The 13,506-nt window shown below is 51.5% G+C and overlaps 1 protein-coding gene across 1 annotated transcript in view; it reads right to left on the bottom strand.

Annotated features, from left to right (window-relative positions):
* The window catches only part of LOC119460697 (astakine), a 32,962-nt gene extending 19,813 nt beyond the window's left edge, over window positions 1-13,149 (bottom strand). Inside the window, exon 1 of the mRNA XM_037721756.2 lies at window positions 12,964-13,149. The gene's annotated coding sequence lies outside the window, so the exon portion shown is untranslated. The remainder of the gene's footprint in view (window positions 1-12,963) is intronic.
* Window positions 13,150-13,506: the final 357 nt, after the last annotated feature.

Here is a 13,506-nt window from a genome sequence, read left to right as displayed (position 1 = left end):
CAGCGCTTGCTCACGCCAGCGTTTTGACAGTGGTCATCTGCGGTCATCGAGTGTGAGCTATTCATGTTTGCTTGTGCGCGCTGACACCATGCTTGCTAATTCAGTTAGTAAGCGAATGGGTCCAAGTTTATGCAGACCATAAAACTACTATCCTTACTCCGTATACCTCTCTACTAATTTGCTGTCGCAACTGATGCTTTGCCTTTCGGGCGAAACTGCGACTTTTTTTTATTTAATTGCCGAGTGACAGCTGTAAACCTTTAGGTAATTACCTCTAGACCATCAACAGTTCATAGATTTTAATTTCATTGCAACGAACCTACTGAAAGCTACTTCAGTGGATGCCAGGCAAAACGATTTCGCCATTCTCGTGTAATTCGAATAATATAAGGTACAGTGTAGCGGAAACAGAACCCACAGGGCGCCAGAAATACGGGGATACGGTGCTATACTAAATGAGGGTTTTATTGTAATTGTACAAAAGAAAAAGAACACAAACAGTTCTTCCGTAAAGCTGCCGTTTAAAGGCCGCGTAGTACTTGCGCCTTTTCGTAGTCCTCGCATCACTAAACTTTGTGGGCAGGCGTACTTATTTTTAATGCGCTCTTACACAGAAATATTGTGCGAGTCGTACAGCAAGATGAGTAGGAGAGGGGAGAAGGAATATGACTCGCATGTCTACCATCCCGGTTTCCTCGGGCCGAATGTGGCCATTACGACCGGCAAAATCCGTCTGTTTTGGTGACACGTATAAGATCGTAGCGGGTGCTTCCCGCGAGTGAGGCGAACGGCTGTCATTACGGTGCAAACAATTGCTGTATGTGAGGCGAATGACACGCGGGTCTGCCTTCGGGTTCAGCTACACTGACACGACACGTGCCTGCACGGCATATGCGTCGGCAGCTGGCACGGAGAGCCGTGTCTCGGCGCAGACAGAACACCTGTCTTCGTTTCCCATGACAGTGAAACTAGAGGCAACGAATAACATGCCCAGTAGCCGCAACAACGAAATTCAGATTGTTGGCTTGGTCACAGCGCGGTCAGTCTGCAACAAGATTATGGGTACGCGCTATTTAGGAACCTATGGAAACGAAACCGCGCAAAAAACAGATGCATGAAAAAAGTAGGCGACCTATATCTTTGACTTAGGTGTCTCTTAGTGGCACTCGCACCCCGGCGTTGGTGTTATTTAGGTTAACGTTGTGTGTGAATGTTTTGACAGAACGACACAGACAGAGAACCATCGTCTGCAGGTCTTCTTGTGGGTAGGCTTGGCTCGGCGGCTTCCTCGTCGACCTCCATGGCGAACGCAACGCACGAACCGAACTCGGAGGAGCAAGCGAGCGAACGTCTTTCCCCTGGCACGATATGCGGGCGAGGAGGAAGCGCAGCGCGCCACCTGGCGGAGCGTACCCCCTTGCGAGCGGCGCACGAAGCGCACCTTACGCACTCTCTCCGGTGCTGACGTCAGAGCATGTAACGAGCGCGCGCGCGCAGCTGTTGCGAGCAAGCGAGCGAGCAGGGCCGGTATTTTGTAGCGATGCGTTATGCTTTATTCTATACTAGTCTTATCATCCACCGCTCACGGCCGGCTGATCCCGTTGATAACATGAGCGGACCGTCGCTCTGACCAATGACCAAGCGCGAAAAGGCATTAGCATCGGAAAGGCATCGCTACAAAATAGCGGCCCAGGTGCCCGCCGGAAGAGAAGCGCGAGAGGAGGGAGTGACGTCACATCCGCTCTGCTAGACATGTTCAGTCTATGCCAGCCAACTGTTTTCCCATTAATTAGCCGATTAAATATCATGCCACCTTCTTGTGTATGACATCATTAGTGACGCAATTCCGTTTTCTACTTCCGGGTTTCCAGGAATTTCGTTAAAGTCGTGCTCACGTGGCGAGTCTCTAAAGTCTACGATGCTGTGCTTTGGTGTGCGGCAATCAGTGATTTCTAATTAATTCTAATTATTCCAGACACTTCAGTAACTCAACTTGTAACTAAACTTATGCTCTGCTATCATATCTATAATGAAACCCATGAATTTTGTACTGTACTATTGTTTTTCTATTTTTTTTCTGAATTATTTTGCATTTCGTCCCCGGTCGTCTCAGGAGGTGAACCGGATTTGCGGCGCAAGAAACAAGAGTGTCACTCGATGCTCGTGCCACTAAAACACTGTCGCCGTCTGCAGAAGATGGATAACATCCTCCGTCCGATTTAACCGAGCACGTTGATCGTATACTCAGTGAGAGCAGCGCTTGATATGGCGTATACACTTGAATGGGGTAAATGTCGGCGGAAATTTAGGAGCGGGAGGGAGGGGGGGGGGGGGGTTGCGATGCATGAAAGGAAGAGTGTGTCCTTGGCCAATTAGGAGGCTCGCTCGCGAAGGGCGCGTTCCAGATCAGAAGAACGATTAGGGGGAAGTCCTGATGAGTGCAATCCATGGCGGCCGCCGAGCCCCGCAGGCGGAAGCGTGGTGGGCCGATAGCCGCGGAGCGCGCACCGAATAGCGCAACCAAGATGAGAGATTGGCTGTGGTGCGAACCATCCGACAGGAGAGCTTTTTTTTTTTTTTTCCGAGCTAGGAAAAGTTGAGATACGCATCTGGCCGTTTCGCCAGCGATGTAACCAAAGAAGGTTGGAAAAAGAAAGCGCTAGAGGAAAGCTCGGCTGCAACACTGCAGGCATAGATACATAAAAACACTATGCTGCAGGCGTCATGGGGTTCCGTTCTCCGCACCGGTTCACGGATGCCCGAACAGAGTCGTCGGCACAGCAGGCGCCAAGTAAAAAGGAAAGCGCAGTTTCGGTATATTTGACCAGTCGAAGAATGCAAGCTCCTGCCATTTATCCCTCTGTGCTACAAGAAATACTTTGCTTACAAATGCCACCGGCACGAAGAAGAGGAGCCCTACAGCAATAAAAAGCACGCCCTGGGCACGGACCGCACATACGAGCCGCCAAAACAGCCTAATGTGGGGACGGGTCGTTTGAAAACGGGGTTAGACGTATTTCACTGACCTTGTACACAAAAGTACCTCGTCGCCAACATCCCTCTTTATGTGTGGGTGCGCGCTACTGTCGAGATGTACCAGGAGAGGCTGAATTGATCACTTCACTGACCTATCGCTCACACTTCGCCCGAGTTGCACCAGCGTCAGAGGTAAGCGAAGGCGAGAAATGTGGACACAAGGATACGAAAGGAGAGGGGAGTAGAGACGATGTGATTCGCTGCTGGCGCATGCATACATGTCCGCTTTGAGGGACACTTGCCGCTGGGTTCCTGACCAGATTCGACCCCCATGTTCGCTTTAGCAAATAAATGCCGTTCTAAGGCATAGCCAGCTTTGAAGTAAGAAAAAAAAAAGTCCACCCCTTTTGCAACGGATTACTGAGCGCGCTAGCAGTTACGGATGCAGCAAAGAAGGGAGAACAGACCCCTTCCATCTCGAACGCAACGGGGCTCAGCGGCAGTTCTGGCTACGCAGACATTGGCCTGGAACTTGTGAAGAGAACTGTACACATGAATTAAAATGTGTTCATATACCAGAGTTTCGCATTGCAGCTATAAGTAAAATACATTAGCGTCGTCGACACCGGGGGCACTCAGAGTCAGTGGGGTAGGACGTTTTGCCGGCGTGTATAAGTGCTTGCCGGGCCGCGCACATGCGCAATTGGTTCACGGGCCGGCCAGTCACGGTCGACCCAGAGAGCAGCATCTGACAGCGCTGCGCGGGCAAGGACAGGCACGCCTGCCAATAACCGCGTTCTCAGCAGTAGCCTCTCGTGAAAGATGACCGCGCGTATACAAGCGCCGCCATGCATCCCTGGTCATTAATCTGCAGTCACTAAATGTTCGAGCAAACGCGTGGTGCCGTCCATGCGTCTGCTTTCGGTTCGTGGAAATACGCCTCGAGTTCGTTAGCTGCCGACCTCTTTCGTCGTTCTATCGTGCCAAAGCAGACTCTACGGTACCCGTCACACGTAGGTCCACTGCGTACATATGTGCGTGTGTCCTGTGGGGAAGGTAATGTGAGAACGGCAGGACCCACCGTACAAAAGTGGCTGGGCTCTAGTCGCCGTCTCTTCTACAAATGCGCAGCCGCCCTGGCTCGAAATGAAGCCGCCAACTACCCCATGATTGGTGGCGACATGGCCTATCCTGGCTATCCACCGGCGAATCCTTATACGATATGCAGCGTGCTTAAACGTTTTGCTTATATACAACTGCCTGATGACGGACATCTTTAATGATTGAGCAAGATACTCCAATCAAGCGTGACAGAATACCTCAGCCTTCCTAGCACTGCGTGCCCTTTGGTCAAGCGGACGTGCGCCGAAGGGTGTGAAAATGAGCCATGACGAGCGCATCTTGTCGCGCCGGGCCCAAATCGCGGTAGTGACACTGACGGCCCAGGGGCGAAGAGACGGCGGCGCTCATTTGCACAAGCGCGACCAAAGCGTGCCGCCGAGTCAAGGCCAGCCCGGAAAGGCCGCGGGAGGGAGACCTCAAGGCCAACGACCCTGGACGGACGCGCGACTGCCCACGGGAGGTCGACCGGCGCGCCCGCCGGGTCGAGCACCTCTCCCACCCTTTCACGGCAGCTGCCGCTGCGCAGGGCCCGGGCCCTGCTGATGGATGCCCCCCCCCTCCCCACCCGGGCTGACAGGCCTGACACACGGAATCGCCGCGCCTAGGCCGGCCCCAGAGTTTATGGGCCAAGCGCGGCGCCGTTCAACACGACGTGACCGGGCAGCCCCGTGTGTCCCGAAGTTGGTTGCATGCTTCGCGTCTCTATTCGCTGATCTCGTGCCGGATGCGCGAGCCGTAAAAGTGTTGCTTTCTCCTGTGACCGCCAAGTTGTGCTCACGGAGGCGAAGAGCGCGTGGCCCTTGCGTCAACCACGTTACAGTGGAGCTCGGGCAGAGCGCTCTGCAGCCGCACGGGTTCACAATTCAGTAGTTCAGGTCCTCGAGAACTCTTGCTTGGTGTCGCCAAAACAGAGCCCTTAGCTAATGATCATGCCGAGAGAGAGAGAGAGAGAGCTCACGGTATATGAACAGGCTGGTGTTGCTTGTGGCGTTGACAAGTTCTTCCTGCCATATTCGTACGTTACGGTCCTTCACGAGACTCGGTGGAATCGAGTCGTTGCCGACTTCTTTTTTAGCAATAACTAACGCAATATTTTGTTTGACCCTAGCTTTTAACCTTGCCAGCAAATTGTTCCCGCCTCGCGGCTGATGGTTTCCGAACGACCGTCCGGGCAAGCGCTTCCACGACGCTCCTGAGGCCAGCGTTACCGCTTTGGTGCCGGTGAGCTCATGCAGAGAAAACATTGACCTTTTTATTTTTTTGTTCCACACGTTTACAGTCGTACCATTTCGTTACGCCTACTGCTTGCAAAAGGCGCCAACGTCACCTTGGCTTGAGCGGTTTCTCGGAAGGCGCGTGAGTGAAATGAAGCGCGTGTTCTTGTAATGAATGCTCCGTTTCTCAAGCCATCGTGCCAGAAAAAAAGCACATCCGCGAATACCAAACGCCTGAGTCCAGGTAACATGCAGCTTTGACCGTAGCTTTATAAGCGTTCAGAAAGGCGACCTTGACAGGTGAGACCCGAAGCGTCTGAACAACGGCAGTGCATATATACTCTGGCAAGCGCACTCTTATTTTACTTCGATGGGGCAGCCTTAATGCGCATATATATTAGTACGAAGTCTGGCGCCCGGATTAAGTATAGTGGGGCTTCGGATGTTTTAACACCATGGGGTTTTCTAGAATTCAGCAGATGGCATAAACGGAACTACTACGTAAATGTTTATAGCGGTTACTTTTTGGTAAATATATGCATATCGTAAAAAAGAAAATACTGACGCATGTATAAAAAGCTGCTGCAAAGGTAAAAGTTAGAGAGGCCGGAAGGCCAAACCTTTTTGCCTCTACATAGTAAAATCTCACACGCTATTTCATTCGGACATGCACCCTAACCTGAAGGCCATCAATAAATTTTTAGTTTGAAAGTTGAGCATTGTGTACTGCTCTTCCTTTATGTATAGTCGTAAGCAATAAGAGCGGGAACACCGAAATTGAGTTCAAAAAAAAAAAAAAAAAAAAGAGTCGTGATGTGTGAATTCGAATGGTAGATCTCCCTCTAACATTTAGTGGTATTCAGCACTTTTGTGCTTGGAATGTGTGTTTAGCCAATACAGCGTTTTGAAGGCATTTTTTTTTTTTTTTTGGTTCCCTTTCATATTGCTCGAGGGGTATCACCCGCTCGCCATCAGCGCGGGCAGGACGCCGCCGTGCTCTCGGCCTGCCCTGCTACATTCTCCACAACAGGCTTTCGCTAGTGCTTCTCCTCTCCTCCAGGCTGCTATAGCACAAATATAGCGCGTCACGCGCCGTCGAAATTGGATATTGAACAGCCAGCTTGAGAAGCGGCTCTTACGAAGGTGGCCGCATAGCAGACAAGAGAAGAACGAAGCTGCGTTTCAGTCGGATCGCAAGAATGCGCCGTGCATTGCTCGGTTGTTTGATAAGTGCTTGCAAACTTAAATTGGTTACTTTCATTTGTTACCGACTTGTCTCGAGCGGTTGTCATGCTACGCAGTTGTAGCGGTACGCTGTATCGTTTCAGTCGTATAGTTTGTCTTCAGCTGGCGCAAGTTGATTTTTTGGTGGTTTGTTGAACTCGAAGACGATTTCTCGTCGCGCGTGTACTGGTTTTAGGTTGCCAAGCTTGTTCGATGATGGATTAGCGATGATCTGTTTCGTTCTCAGATGACGGCCGGTGCGGGCATGGTAAAGGAAACAAGAAAAATTCCTCTTCGTGCCCTCTACGATTAAAGGGCCCTTGTTCAGTGTATGGAACAAGGATGTTTAAGAACTGCTCCTATGTTCGAAGAACATAGCTGGAACAAAACGGAATGTAGATGAATATTTAGTTTCTGATCATAGCGCTTTTGTAGTCCCATTTCTTTTCTCCTTTGTGTGCTCTTTTCTGCAACGTTAACTATCCATACTTTCTTTCAAATAAACATTGTGCCATGATATGCATGCGCAAAATCCAGCAAAAGCCTATGATATCTCCGATGGTTCGTTTGCTACTAATATCGTGAACACTGAACAGACTCTGGGGTGGAGATAGTGAGGGCTTCGTGTGAATACTTTAGGGCGAAATGCCAAAGACACCCGTTTACAGTGCTTTGGGTGCAAGTTAAAGGACACTAGGTGGTCATAATTTACCCGGAGTCCCCCACTACGGCATGCCTCATAATCATATCGTGGTTTTGACACGTAAAACCCAAGAATTTAATTAAGAACATTTCTTCAAGGTTCGTTCCCTTTGTCCCTAGAGTGCCCTTTTGACACTTCACATACGCCATAACCTCTACTGGACCGATTTGTTTTGCGTTGCGCCACTATCGGAATGCCGCCGCTAGGACGGGAAGTAGAACCCGTAACTTCGTGCTGTGAAGCTGTCACGTGCTATTACAAGTGCGTTTTTGGTAACGGTCGGAGGCGTTTGCGCACGGAACTGCTGATGCCTGTAGTTTTATGCGCGATATCCGCAATGTGAAGGGTTTTTTTTTTTTTTTTTTTTTTTTTTTTTTTGTGGCAGGCGTCACACATTGTTCTTACATAGGCGCTAGTATAGCGTTCATGCGTGGGCCGGGATAATTCAGATTCTTCTCCAATTACATTCCTTCAGTGCTTTACCACAGGCCCGAGCAGCGCAGCTCTCGTTATCACCGGATCGGCCGGCCCGCTCGGAGTGGTAAGAATGGAATGAGAACTGAGAGAAAGTAATCGTGTCTCTTTTCTGTATCGCTGCAGGGGCAACTGCCCGAGTGCGGCGGAGATTGCGCGTGGCAGCTTCCGGGTTAAGAGGTTAGCGCGATGCTCCTCCCTGGAAAGCCTACATTGCGCAACGCCCTGCTCTCCACTTCAAGGTCGTGCTCTCGGCTTCGACTGAACGGGGACGACGCCGCCGCTGTCGTTATTGGAACAAAGCGTCCTGTTTTTTTTTTTTCCCCCTTGGGCGGCGCATTCGAAAGGATTGCGCCACCGGATGCAACTACGCCGAAAGGACGCCCCCTGCTTCGAGCGGCCTGCCTCACCAGCGCCGCAAAAAGACGTCCGAGCCACCGTCGTGGTCTGACGAGACTAACGCTGGCCGGGTCTACGTGTCTGTTACCTTTCGTGCTTTTGTAGTTGCACTTGCGGCGCGTAATGCCATGTCTTCGGATGACAGGTTGACGGTATACGACGTCGCTGTCTGTCGGCATATGCGTCCGCGCTCTCTGTAGGCATTAGTCCCTTTAGCTCTTTTAGATATTCAGTCGGGAATTGGGGAAAGACGTTTTGAGGGACACATTTATAGCCTGTGAGAGACTCCTAAGCGTTTAGGAAACCTACCGCCCTACGGGATGAAATGTATGAGCACCGGTGGTATCCAAACTGACAATTCGCGGATGTATATAATCAGAGGGCGAGAAAGCTTACAGCGCCGTGCTTACTACTGACCTATCATATTCAGCTTCCTCGCTCGACGTATATAGCAATAGAAGTGGTGCTGGTGCAGTGCCCGTTCTGTTGCTGTTTTGAGCAGTGAAGATGAGCAGCATGTACAGAGGGGTTATTCTGTAAGAATACATCTAGTGGACTGTCCATTTCGGCTATCGCTGATTGGCTGCAGCTGCACGGGCGAGGAGGAGACTGGCTGGCGACACCTGTATCCTGCTCACTCGTACAGCTGCAGCCAGTCAGCGGCGGCCGAAATGGACAGTCCACTAGGTGGACTCTTACAGAATAACCCCCCCCCCCCCCCCCCCCCCCCCCTGGCAGGTACGAGTGCTATGCATGCGCTGGCTCTCTTCCCTCTTACAGCGCGTGTAGTAAGTGGTTCGTTCGGAAAGGGAAAGGTTGGCGCTATCTTCTGCAGCCCTTGAGGGAGCACGGCTCAGCGCCATTACAGCGCGTGTTACACCTGTCATATCATGCTGAACACGCCGGTTATCAGTGTCCTCCTCCTCCCGTCTTCGTTTCCTGTCTCCTTGCTATCCTTCTCCCTTTCAGCTAGGCGGGCGTTGTGCCCGTTTCGGAGCCAGTTTCCAGCCTGTCTCATGTTTTCATTTCAAGTAGCAATAAGCACTGCTCGTGCGGTTGTTTTTCCGCGCCCTTCGTAATCTCTTCACGTGTAAACGTAAGTTGCAATGAAATAAGTTTTTCCGTCAAATCGGGCCTCTCAGTGCAGAAAAATGTTTCACACTTCGTAAAACCAACTAGCCCTAGTTAAAGACTTCCCCGTGTCGCGCCCCTGCATAGATTTGTTAAAAAATAAATTCTAGGAGGAGGAAACAACTTTATTTTGTCAATTCGGCTTAGTGAGGGATGGCTATCAGGTGATGCCTTACAGCCACCTCCTCAGCTCTTTCGATGGCCCGAAGTTGAACCTCCAGGCTCGGGTCCCGGAGTATTGCTTCCCACGCTTCAGGCGAGGGAGCGCCAGGAGGTCTAGTGGGGGGGGGTGTCTTCCCTGCAGTCCCCGAGAATATGATTTAAAGAGGCTATGGACCTACATAATGAGCAGTGTGGGTATGTCAAGTCAGGGTAAATGTGTGTGTGTATATTTGTGGGTTGGGAAAGGCGTGCGTTTGGAGTCGGCGCCAGGTGACTTCTCGTTCCTTGGTGAGCTTGGGATGAGGTGGGGTTTTTGTCAGTCTTGCGAGGCGGTATAGTGTTGTGCAGTATCGTGGTGAGTGGCTCGCTGACCAGGTCCCCCGGGTCAGAGACGGGACCCACCGCTCGGTTGACGAATCTCGAGCACATTGGTGGGCCACCTCGTTCCCCACGATTAGATTATGAGGCACGCAGTATAGTGAGGGACTCCGGATTAATTTGTTTCACCTGGGGTTCTTGAACGTGCATCAAATGCACGGTAGACGGGTATTTTGCATTTCACTCCCATCGAAATGCGACCGCCGCGGCCGGGATTCGATCTCGCGCCCTACCTACGCCACCTCGGCTGGTAGCATAAATTTGTTAAACGAATTCACGTGGGCCGCTGCGCATGTAGGCGTACCTGCCGTGGTTGCTTAGTGGATTTGGAGTTGCGCTGCTAAGCACGAGGTCTAAGCACGAGCGTGCACATCATGCTTTCACATGGGGTAGGAGGAGATTTTAATGGAGAAAGTAGGAGAGGTCGGCCTGGAGAGCGCATCTCTAGCCTGCTGTATACTCCTCACCGGGGTGAGGGCAAGTGGAAGATACAAGAGAGGGCTATATGTCAGGTGACTATGTTATAACTACAATGAGCTACTATACCAGGTGTTCAAAATTAAGCTTTACGGAATTTTTAAAAATCGCCTGTGGCAGGTAGCATAATACTCCTCGTTGAGCTGGGTTATTCGAAGAGGCGGACATGAGTAGCACGAGAAATAGAAACACATATTCAACTAATTAACAAAAATTGACTAATTAACTTCTTGGTTAATTACTTTACGACGCATATTGCAATTTACGAATTGTAGCCGGTGAGTTTGCAAGACGCATACACTTGAAATGAATTTCCAGGATGACACCAGTTTCGAGATATTATTTCCCAAAGTGTGGGACGAAATACATGGGCGTTCCAGTTACTTTTGTGCTTCAATGTATAAAACAGCATTTTGGTTTAAAAAAGAAGTAAGTGGAACAACAGAGCATTTTTACGGCGAGTTTGATGGCGCATATCTCCAAACTGGTGTTATCCTGGAAATGCATTCCAAGTGGATACGCCTGACAAGCTCACCGGCTTCAATTAGTAGATTTCAATATGCGTCGTAAAGTAATTAACTAAGAAGCTAATTAGTCAATTTTTGTTAATTAGTTGAATATGTGCTTCGATTTCTCGTGCTACTAATGTCCGCCTCTTCGAATAACCCAGCTCAACGATAAGTATTATGCTACCTGCCACAGGCGATTTAAAAAATTTCGTAAATTTGAACACTCTGTATACACGTTGTATCCGCCGTGGTGGCCCAGTGGCTTCGGCGTTGCGCTGCTATATAAGCCCGAGGGCGCGGGATCGAATCCCGGCCGCGGCGGCCGCATTTCGATGGGACGAAATGCAAAAACGCCCGTGTAGCATTGGTTAAAGAACCTCCGGCGGTCGAAATTAATCCGTACTCCCCCACAACGGCGTGCCTCAAAATCGGAACGTGTCTTTGGCACGTAAAACCCCAGAATTAAATGTTAAAATGCAGACGTCTGAGAGACGCCTCATGAGCCGCTTTCACTATAGAGTGAACTCTGGCGCTGCGATCGTTCAGCTATACAATGGGAATGACGGGTATAGAGTACACGGATTTCTGTAGCCTTCGTTCGTGGAGCTTCAGACGTTCTTGCGAGTTTAATATTCCGTTTTATCTACCTTTGTTGGACTAAATTTCCAAGCGATATTTTTTTTAACGCACAAAGACTAACTCTGCGCACATGCAAAACCATTGCAGATTGTTGCATTTTTTGCCGAGAACAACCAGTTTTCGAAGTGACAAAGTCGCGTGAAGCCACGGTGAATAAATTAGTCAAATCCACGTACTATACCCATCATTGCCACGCTGCTGAACCACCATGCTTGTAGCTCACAATCGTCCGCGACTCAGCGTTACATAGTCATACACTTTGCCTACAGCTCGAGTGTTCCAAGGCACGGGACTGTACTGGTACAGGGATGTGGACAGAAAGGAAATGCAATTTGGGGAAAAGGTGTGACGTAAGCAGCAGCAGTGTCTCTCTAGCTCTTTCCCGACAATCGGTAACTGCCAGTCACCTCCGCAGACGTCTCGCCGCTTCACCGAAAAAACAGCTGCTTCCGCGTCCAACATCTTGGAGCGAAATGCCGCGCCGGAAGGCCGGCGCCTAATATCGTCTCCGTGCACATTTGTATGATAATTGTGCGCTCTGAAGGCAGAGGAGAAAATGAGCACGGCAATACGTTCACCATGTCCGACGGCCGTTCAGGCATGGCGCAGCACTTGTACGTTACTTCATTTTTCGTTACCACTTGCATATCATGCTTTAAACCGGTGGTGCATGTATGTTCCGCGAATGAATCGTCAAAAGTGAACAGCGGCAATAAGGCTTCTATTTACACGCAACCACGCAACCTTATGTAATTTCGCCTAGATGCGAAATAGGCGACGAAGCCGCCTCATGAAAATGAGCCGAGCACAAACGGTACACTATAACAGAAACATATACCGCGCGGTTTATTGCGAGAGACCGTCATTCAAGAGTATCTGCCGTCTAGGCCGCATACCCGTACACCGGCCGCGAAGGCTTCCACTGAGTGCTGACATCTGACCGTCGTGACTCGGCGCCCGCGCGTGCGTGCGTGCCGGCTACGAGAAGCAACGGACACACACACGCGCGCGCAGCGCTAACGCAGCCTTGTCCTCAAAGCATGCAAATGAAAAGCGAGCATATCTCGCCCTCGCGCTCACTCGTATCTCCGCGGAAAAGTCGCAGTGGAAGGACGCATTTCTTTCATTGTGGCGATTAACTAACCGAAAGCAACGGACACGAGGTGGTGGGGGTCTTGGAGAGCCAAGGCCGCGCACTCTCCGCTGCGGACCGCCCATCATCCCGGAATTCCTGACCAACGGGAAGCGTCAAGTGCGCGACGGAGAGTGAGCGGCGAGGCGCCAGGCATCCTCGCGCAACGGCTTCCGATAAGCCACTAAAACACTGGCTGTCTGCGTCACTGCGGCCAAGGACGAATTCCTGGAGGGGTCAAGCTGGCCCGGAACCGGCGTCCAGAAGACAAACGCGACTTCGGGACCATGCGCGGGCCCTTCGCCGGTGCGCGCCCGCTCTCAATCAGTTAGCGAGCCGCTATCTGTTCGGATCTGGATGCTGCGCTACGATCGGAAGCCGCAGATGAGTTGTTAGGTTGGGTGCGCGAACCCCTGCACTCACCCTTCTCCTGTGAGACTTGCAGGCGGCTCCTGGGTGCGAGCTGCGGGTGCAACTGGTGCGTGACTGAGAGAGTGGTGCCTTGGGTGAGCAGGATGGCTCGAGCGGGGCTCGTCTGCAGACTGAACGTGCGCGCACCTTGAACGGCGGCGGAGAAGACGGACGAAGCTCGCGGGGGATGATGGCACGTGGGACGCGCAGCGCACGCTTTTATGCAGGCGAGGGGGGTAAGCGCATCGGCGATGGCGCTGCCGTCGGCTTTTGCACGCCGCCGCTTCGTCGGCGAGGAGGAGAAGACGCCGCAACCACGTGCTCGGCGGCGGCCACGCGTCAGCATCTGCATACTGGCGCCAAAACTGGCCGCTGCCGTGGGCAGGGCTGTCATCCGGCTCGCGACGAGCCGCCCGTTTTCCTGGGCCCCTTCCCCCTAGCCACAGGCTGCCGCTGAAAGAAGAAGGGGGGGGGGGGGGGGGGGTGCTCGTCTACGTCTACGTTTGGCTCCACCACTCTCGGGACGCCTCGAACTAATAGTTCACCATTAAATGT

Source organism: Dermacentor silvarum, chromosome 1, assembly GCF_013339745.2.
Source record: "Dermacentor silvarum isolate Dsil-2018 chromosome 1, BIME_Dsil_1.4, whole genome shotgun sequence".
Taxonomy (NCBI): Eukaryota; Metazoa; Arthropoda; class Arachnida; order Ixodida; family Ixodidae; genus Dermacentor; species Dermacentor silvarum.
Note: the sequence above shows the minus strand (reverse complement) of the source record. Positions and strands in the feature narration are given on the sequence as shown.